This window comes from Typopeltis vanoorti, chromosome 5, assembly GCF_054136105.1.
Source record: "Typopeltis vanoorti isolate ZY-2024b chromosome 5, IOZ_Tvanoo_1.0, whole genome shotgun sequence".
Classification (NCBI taxonomy): Eukaryota; Metazoa; Arthropoda; class Arachnida; order Uropygi; family Thelyphonidae; genus Typopeltis; species Typopeltis vanoorti.
The window spans coordinates 19,519,802-19,545,204 of NC_143553.1; the positions used below are offsets into that span (position 1 = coordinate 19,519,802).

At 37.0% G+C, this 25,403-nt stretch overlaps 1 protein-coding gene across 1 annotated transcript in view; it reads left to right on the top strand.

The window, feature by feature from the left end:
* The window catches only part of Arp1 (Actin-related protein 1), a 403,959-nt gene that overhangs the window by 290,213 nt on the left and 88,343 nt on the right, over positions 1-25,403 (top strand). The gene's annotated exons all lie outside the window — the stretch shown is intronic.

Here is a 25,403-nt window from a genome sequence, read left to right on the forward strand (position 1 = left end):
TGCATGCCAAGCAGATATAATAAAATTTTGAAAAATTTAATATTAGTAGCTTATGCAAATAAAATCTAACCAACTGTTTGTATAGCTCCCTTTTTCAGTTTCATTGATCAAGCTTGGAAGAGCTGCCATGGTAATTGATGAAAGAAGTGATCTAATGAAAATTGCCCATCTACCAACCAGAATATCAATGCTCGTATCTTCTTAACCAGTTATCCTTTCAAGTATACTTTGGAAAGCTTGAAATTCAGTCACCCTCATCCTTGCATGCTTTGTTATTACTCTGAAAGAACTTTCAGGGCTTCTGCTCTTATTTCCATAGTCAACCAGACTGCTATTCTTACTCTCTAGATACAAATGCTTGCTCTGATTAGCAGAAGTTATCCTTGTTTGAATACTTATTTGAGTAATTATTCAAACAAGTTTGAATACTTGTTTGAATACTTACTCCTTTCAGTATTTCCACCCAATATCCAATGGTTGGTTTTCCAAGTGTGTTATATGGTGAGCCATTAAAAATGAAAATTACAAGTTAATTTCAGTTTCTTTCTCAGCCTGCACTGAAACATGCAGCAATTGCAAACCAACCATTAGCATATCCAAATATGATTTAGAAAGAGTTTAATGAAGAAAACTTGACTCCATAAATGCAAAAAAAAAAAAAATAGCAGTCATAATTTCTGGTCCTGTGAAGGTCATTAGATGCAACTTCCATCCATCAACATCATTCTTTTCTTCCCGCATAGATGACCAAAGGAAATTACTCCAACCATCTTGTTGCCTTCTGCTAGGAAAACATGAGTTTTGAATATGCATAGTTGTCTTATTTGCCTCTATGTGAAGTGAGCAGTCTGTCACCTCTCGTTGTACTTTTTTCCCCTCCTTTTCTTTTCATCTTTGAAGTAGTGGTGCAAGAGTAAACCTAAACAAATACACTGCAGTTAAATTAAATAACAATTTCTTGTTATTTAATGTTAATTGAATAACAACCACCCCCACCTCCCAAAAAATTCACTTCACTAGCATTCATGATATAAACATCAACCTAAATTATGTCTATTATTACCTGCAGACATATAAACCTGATCTAATGTTTTTGACTGAATTCCAAATCCTGGCTACAACAACCACAACTCATTCTAACTATCTGAACTGTACTCAGAATGATTCTGTCAGTCACAAGGGTGGTATTTGTGCTTTTGTACAATCCAGTGTTCCTGGATTGTACAGGAAAGTTTTACTTTGTTGTCTGATCTTGAATTTCTCCTTTTTGGTGTTCTGTGACTTAAGATTTCCTTGCCTCATTATAGTCATCCCTCGATTTACGTTCGGGTTCCGTTCCATCCGGCAGGACGTAAGTCAGTACATTAAATTAACAGAGTTATAGGGGTTAGGGACTTAACCGTAATAAGTATACTGTCATTTTAATTTTTAAACATTATAAAACTGTACTGTGCATTACTGCCACTATAAAACAGGAGAATAATCACCAAAATCTTCCTCCACAGTCACATCTTCATTATCCTTCCCTATGTGAAGGACCAGGTGGCTGTGGCTGTTCTGGTGTAACCCTTTTTTTTTTTTTTTGATGAAAATGTCCAGTGTGCTTTGCTTATTCATCTTCTCCTTTTCATCATAAATTTGTTTACAAGAAACACATCATGTACTTTTGTTTCTACTAATGAGTAGCACTCAACATTGGGGTCCATGTCTTCAGCCCAATTTGAAAACATCACTAACCGCAGAGAACATTTCTGCAAGACTCCTTGCTGTAAATTGTTTAACTACCTCTTCTAGTTTCTCTTTTCCCTCTTCCTTTTCTCATTCTTTCTCTTCTGCAACACATAGTTTCTCCAGTTCGACCAATTCTTTGTTGGTCAACACTTCAGGAGTACTTTCTATGAGTTGAACTATGTCATCATCATTTACTTCAAGATTCAGATTATTTGCTAGGCCCACTATTTAAAAGAGGTCTTAATTTTTTTCAACTCTTCCAAAATCGTGCACAAACCTTTTAATGTCTTTTTCCATATGCCACTCATACATTGAGAGGTCACTTCGTCCCAAGCCACAGCAATATTTTTAATAGCTTGATAAATATTGAATTGCTTTCCAAAATTGCATGAGAGTCTGGTCATTTCCTTCAGTGGCAGAAATGGCTTGTGAAAATTTATCAAGAACTCCCTGATCCATCAGTTGGATCAATGAAGTAGTGTTTGGATCACAGATAATGAAGTAGTGTGAAGATCACAAAAAAAAAAAAGACAATTGTCCTGGAGCATTATCTGGAATTATAATTTTAAATTCTATATTTTCTTTCACACAATAGCTTTCCATTTCATTCGCATAACAGTTGATTAAGGCATCTGCAAATAATTTTTGAGTCATCCACAACTTCTTTTTGCTCCGATAATGAACTGGAAGAATATGCTTCCTAATGTTTTTGAAGTCTAGTGGGTTCTCACTGTGTCATATCACAAATGGTTGGTTTATATCCATTCACATTACCCCCTAACAGAATTGTAACACGGTGTTTAAGAGCTTTGAAACCAGGCATAGATTTTAGCTTTTTGTGGATGAATGTCTGCTCGGGCATTTTTTTCTGACACAAGGTCTCATCCATATTAAGTATTTGTTGTGGCAAATAGCTTTCCTCTGTAATCATTTTATCCAGTTTCTCCAGGCAGCCTTCTCATTGGCACTTGCAGCTTCACCATACATTTTTACATTATGAAGCACAAAACGCTACTTAAATCTCATGAACTAACCAGAAGAAGTGTTGAATTCATAGTTGTAATCGGGCCCTGCTTTCTCCTTCAGCATGTGGAAGAGACTTAGTGCCTTAGCGGTTATGGTCATAGTGCTAAGGGATATGTACTTTTGATTTGAATCTATCCATGATGCAAATATCTTTTCCATATCACCGATAGGACCTTTTCGTTGCTTCATCAGTATCGTTGATTTAATGGAAGCAGATCCTTTCACAGCCTCTACAATTTTATCCCTATTTTACAAAATGGTTGTCACTGTAGAATGAGACCATCCAAAGAGTCATGTGCAATCACACTGATGGGCTTGCCAGCTTCATGAGCTTTGTTTCAAGATCAATTGCTTGCCTCTTTTTCGGTAATTCTTCATTAGGTTTTTTGATTTAGCGTGTAGGGTCCATGTTGCACAAAATATCGTAAACTATTTAATGATAAATATACAATAACCTATTTCTCAAACACAAAATCAACAGAGTAACTATTTGAAGACACATGCAGACTACTAAGGCTAATGTGTTGTTACTGCACATTATGCATTGTTGCTAAATAGAACCTCTTTACTTTATGCTTGCTTGCTTCTTTTTCGAAAATATAGTCGAAAATGTTATTTATTCCCTTATGGGATCATGGACATAAGTCAAGGGATGACTATATATCTTATTCATCTGCTGTCTCTACCATATCCCCTAATTCTGAAAACCATTCTGACCTCTTATTCATGAAGCCTGATTTCATACAATCCAAATTCCCTAGCATGGAAGTCATCTTCCATGATGACTTTAATGTCCATGTTCTTCCTCCCTTTTCAAATTGCACTGACAGTGTTGGAAAAGAAGCAGATGTATTTGCTTAAAATAACAATTTAAAACAAATAATTCATCTCCCAAACATAATTCCTGACAATCCTCTCCACTCGCCCAACACTCTGGATCTTATCTCAACCAGTTCTCCTTTCAGGCACACTACTGAAGGGCCCTCCCCTTGATATTTCAAATCACAATCTCATCCAAGCTTCATCTTTTGTGCAGCGTTCTCCTCTCAACTATTCACAATGTTGTGTTTATATATGTGTTGTTGGGAGGTGTATTTTTTTTACTTTCTTTAATTTCTCATACTCCGAGTGGTTTAAACTCTTAAATTCAAAATAAAACTGAAACTAAATTTCAAATATAATTTGCACACATATTTGTGTCACAGGACATCTCATAAACATCTGCTCTTCTAAATTAACACATTAATTCATTAAACCCATTCAAAGATTGAATCTTCACACTCTTGCAACCTATTAGAAATCTTTAATTTACAAAAAAAAAAAGAAAATTGTATATATATATATATATATATATATATATATATTTATACACGCACACACATACTGTATTGAAGAAGCTTAGAAATAGAGGAAAGAGTACTGTAAAAGGAAAAGATATCGTAACGGTGACATGAAAACTGAAGATAAGGATATCCTAGATGTCTGGAGTAATACTTTGAAAGACTGTTAAATGAACCAAGCAGTGATGGAACCATACTAGAAAATTTGCAAGGGGAATGCAAAGAGGAGTAGATATCAATACACGAGGTAGAAGAAGCCATTAAAAACTTGAAATGTAGAAAGGCATCTGGAGTAGATGATATTCAACCAGAAATGCTAAAGTATGAACTTTTTGCAGTGGCTTCACTACATAATTCAGAGGGCCTGGACAGAAGGTCGACAAGCAGCAACGACAAGGTGCCCACAGAAAAGCTTTTCAAAACACTACAATTATATGGGGTGAATGGAAAATTACCCAGAACAATTCATAGTCTATATTTAAGTTGTCGGTCAGCATCTAGAAGTGAAGGAAATATGGTTTGATGTAAAATCAGGGGCAAGACAACGATATTATTCACTCTTATTCATCATCTATATGAATCACATTATGGTGACATTAGGCCTGATATTAGAATTGGAGATATCAAACAGTTCTTTGCTTTATGCAAATGATGTACTCCTAAACATATCTAGTGCAGGTCTGTCTCCAGAATTCTCTAATTAAATTGAATAACAGCTGTAACAAATGTGGTATGAAAATCAGCAATAAAAAGATCAAAACTATGATAATAGGCAGGAACACAGAAAGCTTCAGCTACATTCTGAATGGAGATCCTATAAAACAGGTTAAATATTTAAGCGAATTAAGCCCAGTTTTTAGTGAAGATGGCAAGTTAAATCTGGAAATAGACAACAGAAGAAGCAAAGCCAGTGTAGTTGGTAGCCAGCTGAATAAATTTATATGCAAATAAGAGAGAAATTAGCCAAAAACCAAACTAGCAGTATACAAGACTGTGTTCAAACTAGCTTTAAGTTATGGATCTGAGAGTTGAGTTAGAAATAAAGCACTTTATCAAAGACTAAAGACCACATATGAGGATTCCGAGAAAAATTAGAGGAGTGAACCAGTGGCATCAATGGCAGAATTATATTAAAAATGAAGATATTAGAAAGGAATACTTGACATTATTAGCATTCAAGAATGTGTCAGCAGAGCTAATCTAAGGTGGTATGGCCACTTAAATAGAGTAGGTGAGAAAAGGTTAGCAAAACAGGTGTTTGATGCCAAGATGACAGGAAAGAGACCCAGATCAAGACCAAGGTCTAGATGGAGTGATTCAGTCAGTACTGCCTTAGAAGAACAAAATGTTAGATATGACAATATAGGAATGCTTAAAAGTAATAGACTAATTTGGAGGAAAATTGTGGATAGGAGATTAATAATAATGTAAACTTAATCATGTAGTACTGTCATAGTAAACTGAATGTTCCTTGGGGGTACATATCAGGAAATTGATGATGATGATGATACACACACACACACACACACACACACACACACACACATGAAATCAACTACTTAACTATGCAACTGCCAGTGTATTCTTCCAATCACAGCAATGAAAGTGCTTAAAAGTGCACAACTTACAATTACATAAACCAACACTTATTATTATTACACCCTTCATGGAGTCGACAGACTCATCTTGGGAGGTTCATTCAACTCACAACATATTTATCGTATAGAATCTTCAAGTCCGTAACACACTGACAAAACCAAAATACTAAATGATGGTACAACATGACGAAATTTCATGCCGGCTGGGACGTCGCCTTGTAAAACAAGACCCCCCCCCCGTTGTTTTTGCCAGGGAACCACGGCAAACAGCGAAAGGTCAGCTACTGAAACAAATCTGAAAACACACCCCAACTCAACATCGCCAGAGTTAAAGATTGGTACTATCAACATAACATGTGACTAGTGGTGTGCCGCAGAGTTCTGTTCTTGGACCACTACTGTTTAATTTGTTCATTAACGATATAGGAAAGGATTTGAGAGGAACTGTGCATCTGTTTGCGGATGATGCAAAGTTAGGTAGGGCAATAGTGAATACTCAGGATGTCAAAATTTTGCAGGATGATTTGGATAGTTTGGAGGACTGGGCTAAGGAGAATGAATGTCAGTTCAATGTGGAAAAATGTAAGGTTTTGCATTTTGGGGTGAAAATATTAGCAGCAGTATATCACATTAGTGGAACTTTACTCCAGGAGATTAATGAGGCCAGGAATTTGGGAGTTGAGGTTTGGGGGGGGGGGGGCACATCGCAAGAGTGGCTAAATCAGCTCATCAGATCACTTGGTAGCTGAAAAATATTTTAACAAGCAGAGACAAACAGGTTATTGTTCCTGTGTATCGAGCCTTGATAAGACCCCCATCTAGACTACTGTGCTCAGATATGGGCGCCAGAGTTTCTTCTCGATGGGAAGGAGGTGGAGAGGATCCAGAGACGAATGACCAAGATAATAGCAGGACTATGGAATGACCCTTATGAGAACATGTTGAAGATTTGTGGGCTGCAGAAATTGGTTGATAGGCGAAAAAGGGGTGATATGATTGAGACATTCAAATTACTGAAGGGTTTCTATAAGATTAATTCAGAAGATATTTTTGAGAATAGGACTAGTAGTGGAAGGACTAGGGGCCATCCATGGAAGCTTGGTAAGAGTGTGGTTAGCAAGGGTGTTAGAGCTAGGTTTTTTACTTGGAGAGTGATGAATGAGTGGAATAAGCTGCCAGAGTCTGTTGTGGATGCCATGACTCTAAATGTGTTCAAGGTGAAGTATGATAGATACTGTGTAAATGTTGAATGGTTGTTCTTGACATAATGTTGGGAATCCCTCGATGAGTCAAAGGACTCCTTGGAGCTGCCCGTAATAATAAGAAGAAAAAGCCTGAATGGCAAAGAAATAGAGCTAGCTGAGGAATTAGATAACTACCAGATCAACATAATAGGGATGACTGAAACAAAAAAGACAAAAACTGGTGAGATCTTTCTGAGCAATAAATACAAAATGTTATATTCAGGCAATAACAATCAAGGAAAAGAAGGAGTAGCATAGTATTCAACACTAAATACAAGGCTAATCTTCTTGAAAGGCAGGCAGTCTCAAGTATAGTGATGTGGGCAAATATGAGAATGGGGAACTGGACAATGAGACTTATTTGTGCCTGTGGTCCCACAGAAGGTTCTACTAAGGGAGAAGTGGAGGACTTTCCTGAGGCTTTAGAAATAGCAACTGACACAATGAAAAAGGAAAAGTTGGTTCTTGTTGGGGATCTAAATAGCAGAGTAGAAAGAAATGACTGTCAGACATAAAAAAATATTTTAGAAAAATTTGGAGAAAAGAGCAAAGCTAATAATAATGGCAAATACCTGTTGGATTTCTGCTCAGGACATGGACTGGTTATTACTAACTAACACCATGTTCCAACATAAAAATGTGCACAAATTCACATGGAGAGAAGAGGCAAGGAATAAGAAAAGTCTCATTGACTATGTTATTGTCGATAGTGATGTTTTCCCACTGGTGCAGGACACCAGAATGTACAGAGGATTTGAAATTGGAAGGACGTGATCACCATTTAGTCTTGAGCATGATAAAATTGAATTCATATTGAAAAGAAGAACATGTAAGAAAGTTTTAAAGAGAATAAAAGTTGAGCCGCTCTCAAATGTGAACTGTAGATTAAAATACACAAATATTATTCATAAAAAAATGAGAGTTTGAGAGCAGGAACCAAACCTTGGAGATTCAGTGGCAAGCCCTGAAGAAAACACTGATTGATTCAGCCAGAGAGGCATGTGGTGAGGGTGGTTGCAAGGATAGAAAAATCAGAACTGCGGTGGACACAAGAAGTTAAAGAAGCAGTTAAGGAAAAAAAGAAAGCATATCAAAAGTCAGCTTGTGCTCTTAGAAAATACACAGAGAAATGTAAGAAAGCTAAACACTGCGTTAAACTGGCTAAACAAAGTCATGGGAGGACTTTGGCAAGAACATAGAAAATGAAATCAAGATGGTGGCAAGATATTCTGGAAGTTGTTGTAGAAGCTCAGAAATTGAGGAAAGAGTGCTGTAAAAGGAATTAGAGATGATAAAGGTGACATGAAAACAGGAGAAAAAGATATCCTTGAAGTATGGAGTAATTACTTTGAAAAACTGCTCAATGAAACAAGCAGTGATGACAGCACAGTGGTGAAAAAAAACACTGACGAAGCATGCAGTCAGGAATACATATCCATACTTGAAGTAGAAAAAGCCATCAAAAGCCTGAAATGTGGAAAGGAAGCAGGAGTAGATGATATTTGACCAGAAATGCTCAAGTATAGAGGTATAGAAGTCTTACAGTGGCTGCACTGCATAGTTCAAAAGGCCTGGACAAAGAGACAAATTCCCAATGATTGGACTAGAGCTCTCATAGTACCCATATATAAAAAGGGAAATAAAACTGAATGTGAAAATTACAGAGGTATTTCCCTACTGAGTATTCCTGGTAAGATTTATGGAAGTATACTTGAGAAATGGTTGAGAAGAATTGTGGAAGAAAGCTTGGGGAAGAACAAGCTGGATTCATGCCAAATAGAGACTGTCAGGATCAGATCTTCACTTTACAACAAATAGTTGAGAAATCATGGGAATATAACAAAGATTTGTATTTAAGTTTTGTAGATCTGGAAAAGGCATATAACAAAGTGCCAAGAGAGACGCTATTCAAAATGCTTCAGCTATATGGTGTCAATGCGGCATTATATCAAGCAACACTTAGTCTTTATTTGAATTGTAACTCAGCAGTTAGAATTGAAGGAAGTACAGGAAGATGGTTTAATGTTAAATCTGGTGTCAGACAAGGGTGTACATTATCCCCTCTGTTATTTATCATCTGCATGGATCGCATTATAAAAGAAAGTGGTATTAAACATGACATCAAAATTGGAGATGTTAATGTCAGCTCTTTGCTTTATGCAGACGATTATGTACTTCTAAATAAATCTGCTACATGTTCGCAAGCGTCCCTGACTAAATTGAATAACTGTTGTAATAGATATGGTATGAAGGTGAGCATTAAAAAGACAAAGAAGATGAAAATAGGTAGAATTGTTGAAAATGTCAACTTAGTTGTGAACAGGGAACCTGTGGAACAAGTAAAACATTTCAGGTACTTAGTCAAGATTTTTAGTGAAGATGGTAAATTAAATATAGAAATAGACAACAGAATCAACAAAGCTGGTATGGTAGGAAGTCAATTGAATAAATTCATATGGAATAAGAGAGAAATTAGTTGCACCACTAAATTAGCTGTATGCAAGACAGTGTTCAAAGCAGTTTTGACTTATGGATCTGAGAGCTGGGTCAGAAGTAAAACACTTCACCAAAGTCTAGAGACAGCAGATATGAGAATCCTGAGAAGATTAGGGGCACGAACAGATGGCATCAGTGGCAATATCATATTAAAAACGAGGATGTTAGGAAAGAACTTGACAGTGTGAGCATCCAGGAATTCGTTACCAGTGCTAATCTCAGGTGGTATGGTCACTTAAACAGAATGGATGAGCAAAGATTACCAAAACAAGTGTTCGCTGCCAGGTTGGCAGGAAAACGACCCAGAGGAAGACCAAGATATAGGTGGATTGATACAGTAAAAAGTGCCTTAGAAGATAGAAATATAAGATCTGATAATGTTGGAGTCTTGACAGGTAATAGACTGATTTGGAGAAAAATTGTAGATAGGAAGTTAGTAATGATGTAAATTTTTCATGTGGTACTATCATATCCTGTACACTCCTTGAAAGTAAATGTCAGGGATTTGATGATGATGACAATTCTCCATGTAAAAATCTACACTTCACACCCTTCTTCACCACACTTTTACATAACTTCCAGGAAAGGCCTCTGGTTCTTCCCCTTTCGCCTTCTGCTCTTTTTATAATCCCCTCTGGATCGATCTGATAAAATCCTCTCACTAACTTAAATGTCTCTATCATATCTCCTCTCTTCCTGCTATCAACCAAACTCTGCAATCCACATTTCTTCAACCTCTCTCCATAGCCAGCATTCCAAACTCCTGATATTGTCTTAGTCACTCGTCTCTGGACCCTCTCCAATGTCTTCACTTCACTTTGAAAACCAGGTGACCTGTGCGTTATCCTTGCATGTTATCCAAATCTGTAGTCTCATTCACTTCCTGCAGTACGGCACCATCAATATAGTATACAGTCTTATATTTCTGTGCTCCAAAATGCAGCACCTTGCACATATTGATATTAAAACTATAAACCCACTATTTAAATCTTCCTGAAGGGATACAGCATCAGCAGTGCTACTTATAATTCTTCCCAACTTTGCATCATCAGCAAATAACTGAAGATCCCCAGTCAATCCATGTGATATATCATTTACAAACAAGTTAAACAGCAGGGGCCCAAGAACAGAACACTGGGGCACACCATTTGTTACCCTTTTTTGAGACACTGCTCCATTATACACAAACAGCTAGTATTGTTCAAAGAGCCAATCTCTCATCTATCTAACCAATATACTACTGTCTGTTCCAATCCTCTGCAGCTTGTACATCAACTTATCATGTGGTAATCTATCATGTGCTTTTGCAAAGTCTAAGAATATCACTGTATATGATTCTCCCTTATATAACACATTCATCCCCTTATCATAAAATCCAAGTGAATTACTGAAACAGGACCTACTCTTTACAAATCCATGCTGACTATCATAAAGAATGCAATGTCCATCAACTCAATCCTGTATTCTGTTCCTTACCAGTCTCTCCAACACCTTGTCCACAACCACAGTTATACAGACTGCCCTATAGTTGGAGACTTCTCTCTTAGAACCATGTTTGTGGAGGGGTACCATTTTGCCCTCTTTCCAGTCCTTAGGAACCTACCCACTGCTAGACTTTCATTAAATAACCAAGTCAAGGGCATAACCAACTGTCGTGCACAGTTGGTTAAGCATATGTGGTAATATGCCATCCATTCCTACAGGTATTCACATCTGATACACCTCTATTTCTTTCACTTCCAGTTCTCCTAATACTTGCTTCTCTTCTACATATTGTTTATTTATAATTTATATGATGATGTAAGCTGATAAAGTGCTTGTTCAATAATTACACTAGATTCTTTGCATCTGTTGGTCTGCTGCCATGTCTATCCACCAATGTTACTCTGCCATAATTATTCTTCCTCTTGCGTGCCATGTAGTAGAAAAATTCCCTCAAGTTAACCTTGGCATGACCAGCCAATCTCCTCTCGTACTGCACCTTTTCATTTTTTACCATGCTCATCACCTTCCTAGCCTGCACCTTATACTCTTCATGGATCTGATCACCACCAACTGTCTTGTACCTCCTCCATAACATTTTCTTTTCTAGCACAGCTTGCTTGATTTCACTGTTCATCCATTTCACTCCCACTCTATTTACTCGCTTAACCCTCGTTATGCAGTCATACATTGCTTTTGTCAAATACTGCCTTATGAGTTTCCATGCATTTTCAACATCTTTTCTGCTCAGCTCATATACCCAACATATTGATGCTGACTACAGAGCTTCCTATAATCACCTGCTTTATACTTCCACGTGTATCCATTTTTGCCAGTGACCTTTTCTTGTTTCATCACTTCCCAAACAAGTACCTCATGATCACTATCACCAACTGGTGGCAGTGTCAGTGCTTCATTAACAACTACATTTTGTGAAGTTATCACCAAATCAAAAACATTAATGCCTCTAATCGCTTCAGTCATGTGCTGTTTAAGATACTTATCTCTCAGAAATTCCACAAACTCGCTCTCCTTGTTCCCATAAACTATCTCCTCCTTCTAGTCTATATTCCTGTAATTAAAGTCTCCCATCAGGATCACTTTCTTTTTACATGTCCAACTAATTTGCCTAAACATGTTACAATCAGTATTCTCTGCATTCCGTGGCCTATAACAGCATCCTATCAGATATACTAACCTGTTTATTTCAACTTCGTGCCACACAGATTCAAAATCTGTGCATGCACCATCAACTTCCACACTTTGCGGACACAATTCCTCTGCAATCATTAACAGCACTCCCCCCCCCCTCCTCTTTTCACATATCTATCTTTCCGGAAAATTATATATCCTTCTAATTCTATTCCTGACATCACATTCTCCTCAGACAACCAAGTTTCACTTATTCCAATTACTTTTGGGCATACTGTCTCAATCAGTGCCACAAACTCAGCTCTCTTGTTTTGAATACTATTTACATTTGTGTATAAACATAACAATCACTGTGTGTTTGAGGCCATCCTACCAGCACCAACATTCTCTATTGTAGCTGCTATACTACACTTCGTTCTTTGGTTTGACCACTCCCGTTTCCCTGATCCTGACTGTGATTTCTATTCTTACCTGTCATGTGGGCAAAACCCTTGGAATTTCAGTTTCTTGCTTCCTACTTTTATTCCTTCTTGAATTCACACAACAGAGAAACTTAACATAAAAACTGCTCTGTATATGACACCAACATGAATCAGTCAAATTCTTCTGGCATCTTCAAATGACAAAACATTGAAGAAAACATAACTTGTCTTCATCCAGTGCACTTCAGTAACTTCACGTTTCTATATGTAAGTAACAGCAGACTCCACTGAATACACTACTAAAATCTTATCAACCATATCATCACTTTAGAATGAATTAACTTTCTGTATGAAAGTCTTAACATTTTTATTAAGCCCTATCAGTGATTTTGTCACTTCAGAACTACGAATTAATTAAAACCATATCAGCAATTTCAGTAACTTTTAAGACTGAGAAGTCTAGATAAACTTTTCTATTCCCCTTACTATATGAACTGGAAATCAATAAAGTGTTTAAATGAACAGAATACTGTGGATTACTGACTAACCTAAATTTTGCACTTACCTCTTTATGACAAGGATATCCTCCCTGTCTTCCATTTCTAACTTTTCTTCTGATTTCTGTTTGGTCTTTATATATTGAATACACAGAAACTCCATAATTTTATCTCTTATTGTGATCCTTTTCTACTTCCTCCGAACAGCTGAATGATTAGCACCATTCCATAGTATTTTTTCATGTCTGCACATTCAGAAATACGTTAGCTCAATTTCTACTTATTGCATGTCACCATTATCACTTTCAGCACTATAATTGAAATGACGTTAAAAGTTATTTTCATAGCTCAGGAAAGTTTATCTTTCACTTCCTTCTTCGCTAACAATTTGTAAACAACATTTGTCTACAGACAAAACAGCACCAACATTGCAAAACTTTTGACAGCTCATGCAGTATCACAATTAAGCATATCTAATTTAAATAAATTTATTTTACATCTAACAAGACTTCAGTAGTCAAAGAAAGTAACGTCTCAAAATATCTTGCTCACTACATACAAAAAAGAAACATGCATTTAGACTACTTTACAAAATAATACCTTATTATTAACTTCTTGACTCTAAATTAATTATTTTCTTGTGAGATATCTGAATTTTAATACAGATATCCTACAATTTTGTTGTTAGGTGCTACAAAAATTCCAATAGTCCCAAATGTCTTCTTCATCACATTTACTCCTCTTCCTCCTTCCCATGGTCAGACTACTGTTTCTGTTCTTCATATTTAGATACTTGTTATTATTACAGAAATTATCAATGTTGGAATGAAGGTTTTCATTCCTTACTCTCTTCAAAAAGGGGACACTTAAAGGTCAAATCCAAATAACTGGGAGCTCCACATCACCTTTCAGGAATGTGGAGAACCAACTGGGAATTCTTACCTAATATCCAATCCTCACCTTCACATGTTGTGCCCTGTTAGCAGGTATCTCCTGGATACTGAATGAACGAGGATGGGCTGGCAATTTGGGACTTAGCTGACCAAATTGTACTCTCTATTGACTTAAATCACAAATGCATATGATGGTACAGCATGATGAGATTTCATGCCAGCTGGAGCATTGACTGCTTAACACGTTAACTGCCAACTATGAGATAATTCATAGTAGGCTATCTGGTCGAGAGAGCTGACTGTGAGGTTATCTTGTAGTTGCTGGACTTGCCTTTTTCATGCAGCTGTGAGTATATTCGTAGTACATAAGCGTAACTAAGGATAGTTGGCTTCTGGGAAGAGAACAAAAAATCAAGGCTGGCATACATGAATAGAAAATTTATTCATACAGTGAAAATCAAATATAGAGTAATAGAACAATTTTATTTTTTGTGATATTATTGAAAACAACCTTCCACACAGAGTGCTGGCTTCTCTTCGTAGGCTGGACAATAATAACGCATTTCTTGTCGTTTTTTTATTGGGTAAAAATTCGACATGGCTTTGTCGGACGCATTTTTTTTTTTTTTTTGGTAGGTGGGTTACTCTCTAAATAATGAACTTCTTCCAATCTAACTTTCTTTGAAACTGGTAGAATCTCTTTTCCAATCAACGCCTCGATGAATGCTTCTCTAAATTTTATAAGTTGTATGGTAGAATTAATTACTTTATCAAAAAATTTGAATTCATTGTGTATATATATTTCTATAATATGTAACCAATTTTTTTTTGCCATCTAATGGTCTTTCTTAGAGCTGAGTAGTATGACAGCATTTGATCTGATTGGTCAATGCCAGACATTCCCTTATTATAATCTCGAATTATGTTTGGTTTCATCGAAAATTTTCCATTGTGGTTGGACACCTCTACCATTTCAACAACATGCATGTTAGAAATACAAAGTACTTCTCGTTTGTCTTTCCATTTCGCTGCCAAAAAACCTCCCCTTTTTTTCAATTTTCAATTTACCACCTCTATGGGATTTCCCTTTCTGTTATGACGTAGTGTTCCACACACATAAGTTTTTCATGCAGTCTGTAATTTCTTAAGAGTAACAGAATTATAAAAATTATCCACATATAATATGTACCCCTTATCGAGATATTCCTCCAGTAAGTGCAAAACAACTTCAGTAGTATGACCCAAATTATGGTGAGTTTCTTCCGATTTCCCGGAGTAAATTTTTATTTTCATAACAAGACCATTGGACTCACACAGTTCATAAAGTTTGATTGGAAACTTAATCAAATTAAGTTTCCAATCAAACTTAATCATCCATGCCACAGCATCGTTGATACAGATATTTTTATCTGGTACGTAGTTTTGGCGCATAATATTATTAAAATTATTCAGTATCGGGTCTTACCTTGTATAATCTGTCGGAAGACGGAATTGAGTTATCAGCGAAGTGAAAATAATGCAATAGCAACTGGAATCTATTTCAACTCATATGTGATCACCAAAACATTATATTATAAATTGGGTTTCTACTCCAGTAATTTTCTATTGTTGGAAAAGAACAAGGGCCCATTTGTAATAAAAGTCCAATAAAAATTTCATTTCTGCGAAGCTGATGTCGTGTGAGATTTTATAACTCGTGGAAGTTTGCAATTTCTTGCTCAGCATATAAATTAGTTTGTTCGACCAGTAATGCAAGAAACTCTTCTTCTGAAAAAAAAATAAGTCCACTATTGTTTGTACTGTAAAATCTGTTGTGTCCAATTTCAAACCAACATTCTCTTGGAAAATAAATTGTTCAGAATCTTGTTGTATTTCGGTTCACAAATTATCGTTTGTATTTAATTTTGTTGCTTGAGAAGTATCAGGATTATCTTCAGGCTCGGGGTCGACTTCATCTTCGCTGTCCTCACTCGAATCCTCAGAAGGTTCATAATTGCTACTGTTGTAAGCATCCTCGGCAAAAATCTCATCAAATTCTGATTCACTTAGATTAGCATAGTACTCAAGTTCTTCTTGAGTCAGTGGTCTTTTCTTATCCATATTGCGGGGTTATAAATATATATTATAATAATAATTATAAAACAAAAGACTCAAAAAAGAAGTAAATGTAACGTACATACTCGACTAAGTTTGATTCACTACTGGCGAATTTACACACATATCACTAACTCTGCTTTAGTGAAACAACGACAAGTCGAAGCGTGTCTAAGTATGAATTAACTTGTAGTTGGCTACTGTAAAGAACTTTGTTATATATGCCAACTAATAGATAACTCGTGAGACCTTTTTTCCCCTAAAAAACACATTCTGTATGTTTTTTGGTGATTACTATACATTATAATTAGGGTTTTGAATAATATGATATGATTAAATCAAATTGGCTTCCGAGACCCAAATCCTGAAATTGCCATGGCAGTCAACGTGTTAAACAAGGCTCCCACTATTTTCGTCAGGGAACTAGGGTGAACAGTAAAAAGACATCTACTGGAACAAGCTCCAACTCAACATCAAAGAAGAAGAAGAATAAATGCAACATTCAGTTCTTCTAATATTGAATATATTATTAAATATATTAAATATTGATGATATATATTTAATATAGCTATATATTAAATATTGAAAATATTCAATTATAAGGATTGAATATTGAATCCTTATATTGATGGTTCTTCTAAGAACCATCAATATAAGGAGTAGTAATGGAAAAGAAACTTGCAGAAGAATTGGAAAAGTACCATGTGGACAGAATTGGCATTACTGAGACAAAGAGGACAAAAACAGATGAGATAAGTATAGGATGTTATTTTCAGGCAATAATGATCAAGGAAAGAAAGGAGTAGCAATAGCATTCAACAACAAACATGAAGATGAACTTCTCAATTGGAAAGCAGTTTCAAGTAGTTCTGCCAAGGAAGAAGTGGAGCAATTTTTTGAGTCATTAGAACATGCAACAGACATAAAGAAAATGGAAAAGTGGTCCTTGTTGGAGATCTGAACAGCAGAATAGGCATTGAATCCCATGAGGCATATAGGAACATTTTGGGAAAATTTGGAGCAAAGTTAATAACAATGGTAAGTATTTACTGTACTTCTGCTCAGGACATGGACTAGTCATTTTTCAAATTGACTACATCATTGTTGATAGGAATATCTTCATGCTCATTCAAGATACAAGAGTGTACACTGGATTTGAAATTGGAAGTGACAATTACTTAGTACTAAGCTTGATAAAAATGGATATCACATTGAAAAGAACAGTATGTAAGAAAGTTTTAAAGAGAATTAAAGTTGAGCAGCTTTTACAAGTCAATTGCTTGACTATACAAACAATATTGAAAAAAAAATGAAACAAATTGAAAACAAAAGTCACACCTTGGAGCAGTGACAACTCGTAAGAATTTGTAGTGGTGGGGCTGCAATGCTACCAGCCCAAACTGCACTTAAATCACACGTTACCCCCCCACTACGTTATCCCCACTAGGTAGCGGTTTGGTGCGGTCTGCATTGAATGTAGCCCAAGCATTGAGTATACTAGCCAATACTGATACTATCCCTAGCCCACAGCACATTGACTGTTGCAAGATACAACTATTGCTACAAAATGAATTATATAAAATACTATTGAATGGTATTGTATTACAAACAAGAAAATAAAGGTTTTTAGATAAATATATAAACATTTAAGAACAGCAATAATAAAACAGGACCTTTCATTTTATACTGGAGGGACTGCAGCCCTTATGGATGAGCTGCCACTGCTTTGGAGACTTACTGGCAAACTCTGACTCTGAAGACATTGATTGATTCAGCTAGGGAGGTATATGGTGAAAGTATCTGCAAGGATAGAAAAATAAGAACACCATGGTGGACACAAAAAGTTAAAGAAGCAGTCCTGGTAGTAAAGAAGAAAGCATACCAAAAGTTCCTAGCAAATAAGTCAGTAGATGCCCTAAAAGAATACAGAGAAAAATGTGAGAGAGCTAATCCGTGTGTAAAAGTAGCTAAACAACAGTCATGGAAAGACTTTGGTAAGAGTATGGAAAATAAATATCAGGAAGGTGTGCAAAATGTTCTGGAGGCTATTGAAGCTTAGAAATGGGAAAAAGAGTACAGTAAAAGGAATCAAAGATGGTAAAGATAACATGAAAACTGAAGATAAGGATATCCTAGATGTCTGGAGTAATTACTTTGAAAGACTTAATGTACCAGGCAGTGACAGAACTGTACTAGAAAATTTTCAGGAGGAAGGCAAACAGGAGTACATTTCAATATTTGAGGGAGAAAAAGCTGTCAAAAACTTGAAATGTGGAAAGGCATCTGGAGTAGATGATATTTAACCAGAAATGCATTAGTATGGATGTATGAAAGTATTTTGTAGTCACTACACTGCATAATTCAGAGGGCCTGGACAGAAAGTCGAATTTCCAATGATTGGAGTAGAGCTCTCATAGTACCCATCTATAAAAAAGAGAATAAAACTGAATGTGAGAATTACAGAGGAATTTCTATACTAAGTGTTCCAGGTAAGATTTATGCAAGCATACTTTAGAAGAGGTTGAGAAAAATTGTTGAATAGAAACTTGGAGAAGAACAAACTGGGTCCTGGCCAAATAGAGGTTGTCAAGATCAGATTTTCACTTTAAGACAAATAGTTGAGAAATCATGAAAATATGACAAATATCTGTAATTAAGTTTTGTAAATCTGGAAAAGCCATACAACAAGGTGGCCAGATAAAATTTTTCAAAACGCTATAGTTATATGGGGTGAATGGAACATTGTACAGAGCCGTACATAGTCTATATTTAAGTTATTTAATTATGTCATATATTTAAGTCAGCAGTTAGAATTGAAGGAAATACAGGAAGTTTGTTTGATGTAAAATCACAGGTAAGACAAAGATGTGCATTATGAAAGAAAGTGGAATCAAGCCCAGTGCCATACTCACACACCCAAGGCACTAGAGTTATCCAGGAGCCCTTAAATTGGCCCTACTTTTGCACTACCAGGCACATAAGGCTTTATCTGGAGGGGGAGGGGGAACTAAAGCCTCATGTGCCTGTGCATAAGTACGTTCCTGATTAAGCTTCATATTAGAATTGGATATGTCAAACAACTTAGCTCTTTGCTTTATGCAAATGATGTACTCCTAAACACACCTAGTGCAAGTCTCCAGGATTCACTAACTAAATTGACTAACAGCTATAATAAATTTGGCATGAAATAGAATCATTTCAGCAATAAAAGGACAAAGCTCTGAAAAGGAGCATAGAAAACTTCAGCTGCAATTTGAATGGAGGTCTGTCCTATAGAACAAGTAAAATATTTCAACTATTTAGGCACAGTTTTTAGTGAAGATGGCAGGTTAAATCTGGAAATAAACAACATAATAAGCAAAATGGGTATGGTGTGTAGCCAGCTAAATAAATTTATATGGAATTAGAGAGAAATTAGCCAAAACATCAAACTATATATACAAAACAGTATTTAAACCAATTCTAAGTTATGGATCTGAGAGTTGGGTCAGAAATAAAGCACTTGATCAAAGACTAGATACTACATATATGAGGGTTTTGTGAAGAATAAGTGGAGTGAACTGATGGTATCAATGGCAGTCTCATATTATGAATGAAGATATTAAAAAGGAACTTGACATTATTAGCATTCAAGAATGTGTCAGCAGAGCTAATCTAAGGTGGTATGGTCACTTGAATATAACAGGTGAAGAAAGGTTAGCAAAGATGGGTATTTGATACCAAGATGGCAGGAAAGAGACCTAGGGAAGACCAAGGTCTAGGTAGATTGATTCGATCAGAAGTTCCTTAGAAGCACGAAATGTTAGATATGACAATATTGCAGTGGTCACAAGTAATAGATTTCTTTTGAGGAAAATTGTTGATAGTAGATTAATAATAATTTAAACTTAATCATATAGTGCTGTAGTAGTAACCTGAACACCCCTTGCAGGTACATATCAGAAAATCGATGATGATGATACCTCTGTTCAAAATTCCCATTCCATATCCAAGTGATGGTTTTCCAAAAAGTGAGCCATGGTGGTCAATGAAAAGAAAAGTTTATTGTAAGTGGTTTAAGACAAAAACTCCAGCTTTATTCATAGCCAAAAACATACTAATGCCTATATTTCTTGCAAAAACCATCAAAAGGACTGAGTCCAACTTTGATAGGATAGGAATGTAGAAAACTTAACATCTGTGCCAATGGCAGTCATGCCTTCTGGTCCCTCACAGAAGTTATTGGTCATAATGTTTCTATAACTGTACTTCCACCTCTTTCTCACCCAGATGGTCCCCTCTCCATCAGGCACCTGGTCACGGTGGAGGAGACTTCCCAGTGGTGGTACTAGCAATTTTCATTCTTCCTCTTATTCTTTGCTCCGTTTCTCCAAAGTCTTTTTTTACTGTCCTCCAGACTAACTCTCCGGGATCTTGGATCCAACACCATGCTGCCATATTTGTCGTGCTGTGCAATCTATGGACATCTGGAAACGGGGAGAATCCTGGTAATCTTGTACTGCTATTGCTTTGGCAAGATGGTTAATCTTGGATGGTTTAGCCAAGATTATTCATCTAGTGGGCTTGCCTGCATGTGTCAACAGTGCCCTATCCTACCCCATGGTCTGAGGACAAGGTCCAAGATTTGTGGTTTATTGGTATGGCATCTGAGATAACCCTAGAGTTCTAGGGTTATCTCAGATAACCCTAGAACTCCAGTTTACTGGTATGTTGCTTGTTTACCGCAAAGTTGCTTGCATTCACCCGGATATATGCTCCATGCTTCTGTAAATGGTATTCTCACCTGCTTGCAGAATGTAATTGCTTGTGCTGCCAGACACATTGAACAATTACTGTATTGATATGTAACGAGTTTCCTACATATGATTAAATAAGTTTTTAATGCTATTATGACTGTCATCGCTGCTTTCGCCCTCTATCAATGAAAATTTGAAGTCAATTTTTTTCTCCCCACCAAAAAAATTCCTCCTTTTTGCAATTTACTTTTGTGCAAACCACAATTCAATATGCCAGTTTTTCAGATTTTTATGAATTATCGAAATATTTCAGGACGTATGGGACACCCTGTATATATGTGTGTGTATACGCTTTGTTAATAAAATATATAAAAAGAAAACTTAGTTTTCATGTACATGGTGTAGTGAAACACCAAATACATAGGCTTGGAGAAAGAACCTATAAAACCTAAGGGAAATAAATATACATATAAAAAAAATTAACAATATGATACTATGAGGTGCAGCATGGCTTTGTGAAGGGTTGGCCATGCCTTACTAATCTGCTAATTTTTTATAATAGATTGGCAGCTGAGCTGGATAAAGTGAATGACTACATGATGATTTTGCAAAGGCATTTGACAGGATACTGATACTCCACGAAAACCTTGTCACACAAACTGCAACAAATGGGGATGGATATGAAACTGGTAATATGGATAAAAGGGTGGCTGCTAGACAGATACCAAAAAGTAGTATATGGAAGAGCAGAACCAGGAGAAGGCAGGCGACTAGTGGTGTGTGCTGCAGGATCCTGTGCTTGGACCACTGCTTTTCAATTTGTACACAAATAATATACGAAATAATCTGAAGAAAGATTTGGTTGTTTGCTGATGATGCAAAGTTGGATATGGTAATTGTTAAGGTGATGTAGAGCGCTTGCAGGATGATTTAAATAGGCTGACAGTATGGGCAAAACATAATGCATGTCAATTTCATGTGGAAAAGTGTGAAGTTTTGCATTTTGGTATGCAAAGATTACAAGCCGTGTGCCACATTGAGGGAACTGTACTCCAGGGAAAAAAAAGCCAGAGATTTGGTGGTAGTAGTAGTAGTAGTAGATAGAAAGTTGAGGTTTAGAGGGCATATTGCCAAAGTTGCCAGAATAGCTTGCAGGATTACTTGGTTACTGAAAAACGCGCAAGTACAGATACAGAAATTGTCATTCCTCTTTATAAAGCTTTTATATGACACATCTGGATTGCTGTGCTCAGGTCTGGTCACCTGGATTTCCTAGGGATGAGGAAGCTGTGGAGAGAATCCAGAGATGAGTAAACAAGATGGTGAGTGGTCTGTGGAATGCTCCCTATGAGAATAGATTGAGAGTTTGTGGTTTGCAAAAGTTGGTTGATAGGCAAAAAAGGTAAGGATATGATAGAAACATAAGTTACTTAAAGGATTTTATAGGATTGATGCAGGGAAATGTTTGAACACTTGGCTAGAGGGAATGAAAGAAGAGGTCATCCCTAGAAGTTGAGTAAGAGTGTGTTAAGCAAGGGCACGAGGACTAGGTTTTTTGCTTGGAGAGTGTTGAATGAATGGAACAGGTTGTGTGAGTCAGTTGTAAATGCTTTGTCTGTGAATGGTTTCAAGGAGAAGTGTGTGAATGTCAAATAGCTGTATAAAACAGCTATTTGACATTCACATAGTATCTATCATACCTCGCCTTGAACTCATTCACAGTCATGGCACCCACAACAGACTCTGGCATCTTATTCCACTCATTCACCACTCTCCAAGTAAAAAACCTAGCTCTAACACCCTTTCTAACCACACTCTTGCACAGCTTTCATGTATGGCTCCCTAGTCCTTCCATCACCAGTCCTATTCTCAAAAATATCTTCTGAATTAATCTTATAGAAACCCTTCAGTAATTTGAATGTCTCAATCATATCACCCATTTTCCACCTATCGACGAATTTCTGCAACCCACAAATCTTCAACCTGTTCTGATAAGGTTCATTCCATAGTCCTGCTATTATCTTGGTCACTCGTCTCTGGATCCTCTCCACCTCCTTCCCATCAAGAAGAAATCCTGGTGCCCAAATCCAGAGTAATTTATTAAAAAAGGGTGGCACACCAATTGGCAATTCCTATAGGTGGAGATGACCTGCAAATGCTTCGGCCTGATATCTCGACTTGGGCCTGGCTCCCACTGAAGAGACCTCAATAAAGGTCGAAACCGGTCTGGGTAGTGGCCCTTCCCTTAATGCATAACAATAGACATATCCGCAAGGAGATGTGTTTTGCATTATAGGAGATATTAGGATAGGAGTGTTGGTAGCTTGCTCCACCTTTGCAACGAGTTGCCCTGGTGTGTACCACCTTAACCCAGTCCTGAAGATACTTTCAGGCGCAAACTTGGTTTGCTCACACTTGGATAAAGGATTAAACTAAATTTATTATATTTATAATAGTCTAGATGGGATCTTATCAAGGCTCGATACAGAGGTACAATAACCTGTTTGTCTCTGCTTGTTAAAGTATTTTTCAGCAACCAAGTGATTTGATGAGTTGATTTAGCCACTTTTGCGATGTGTCCACTAAACTTCAACTCCCTATCCACCGACACTCCCAAATTCCTGGCCTCGTCAATCTCCTGGAGTAAAGTTCCACCAATGTGATATACTGCTGCTAATGTTTTCACCCCAAAATGCATAACTTTACATTTTGCCACATTAAATTGACATCCATTCTCCTTAGCCCAGTCCTCCAAACTATCCAAATCATCCTGCAAAATTTTGACATCCTGTGCACTCACTATTGCTCTACCCAACTTTGCATCATCAGCAAACAAATGAACAGTTCCTCTCAGATCCTTTCCTATATCGTTAATGAACAAATTGAACAGTAGTGGTCCAAGAACAGAACCCTGCGGCACACCACTAGTCACAGGCCGTCTTTTGGATTCTACTCCTGAATAAACCACTCTCTGATATCTCTCCATCAACCATCCTCCTATCCATCTCACCAATCCTATATTCATCCCTATATGCTGCAGCTTGCTGATTAGAATTCAATGTGTTATCCTGTCAAAGGCCTTAGCAAGGTCCAGTAGAATCACTGTAAACCCATTACCCTTATCAACCATCAGCCATTACTGTGTTATAAAACGTGAGAAAGTTACTGAGGCATGATCTACCCTTCACAAATCCATTCTGTCCCCCATACAGTATCCCATTTTCATCAATCCAATCATGTATTTTCCTCTTGACTATTTTCTCCAAGACCTTGACAACGATTCCTGATATGCTGATCGGTCTATAATTTATAACAGCAGTCTTGGAACCTCCTTTATGCAGTGGAACTATTTTCCCCTCTTTCCACCCCCTCGGGACTAATCCAGACCCGAGACTCAAATTAAACAAAATTGAGAAGGACACTGACAATTCTTTAGCTGCTTTACGTACGAGACGAGCTGGTATACCATCCAATCCCACAGATGGATTGACACTGAGGTTTTGTAATAGACTATTCACCTCCACTTCATTCACCACAATTCCCGTATAAGCTATTGGTTCATTCATTCCTGCAATGTCACCACCTGGATGATATACTCTTGCAAAGTGCTCGCTTAGTAATTCCAGTATATCAACTGATTCGGTTACCTCCCTACCATTGGCATTCTTTAAAATCATTCTGCCGTATACATTTTTTCTTTTATTTGCAACATATTGAAAAAACTGTTTGGGATTCTCTTTAGCCTGCATGGCTAATGTTCTTTCATAATCCACTTTTGCTTTTCTTACCACACTCGTTACCCTTCTAGCCTGCGCTTTATACCATTCATGTGCCTGCCGGTCACCTTTCTCCTTAAATTACCTCCACAGTTTTCTTTTTTTACAGCACAAGCTTAATGGTGTTATTCATCCATTTAACCCCTACTTGATTTATTATTCGGACTTTAGGTATATAGTCAGCCATTGCCTCCTGAAAACACTTCTTAGCCGCCTCCCGTGCACTATCAACATCCAGCCCTTGCAGTTTTACATGCTGTGGCACCGAACCAATCAAACTCCTAAGCTTGTCATACTTTCCAGCCCGATAATTCCACATTTAGCTTGTCTTAATTGTAAATTCCACACCTTTAATCACCTCCCAAGTCAAGACCCTATGATCACTCTCACCAATTGGTGACAACGTAATCATATTTATTACATCCAAATTCTCAAATGCAATTACCAGATCAAGTACTCTCTGACTCCTAGTATTTTCCATTACATGCTGTCAGATAGTTATCCCTTAATAACCGCATAAAATCAATTCCTTCCTCCCATGTGTCCTCTCCTCCTTCTGATCAATGTTACCATTGTTGAAATCTCCTTTAATAATTACCCTCCTTCCACTCATTTCTTCTATTTGCTTATGCATACTATCTCCACCATCTATTCCATCACCTGGTCTATAGCAGCACCCAACTGTATATTTAGTTCTGCTAATTTCAATCTCACACCAAATAGCCTCAAATGTGCTCTTTTCTCTATCCTGCAGTTCAACTTCTTTTCTCCTTGGTTGCAGCTCATCAGCTGTCATCAATAGCGCTCCTTCCCCCCATTTTATTCTCCATGTCACTCCTGAACGCACCATACCTGTCACATTCAATCCCACTAGCTATATCATCTTCTGTCAGCCATGTTTCACTAATGCCAATAA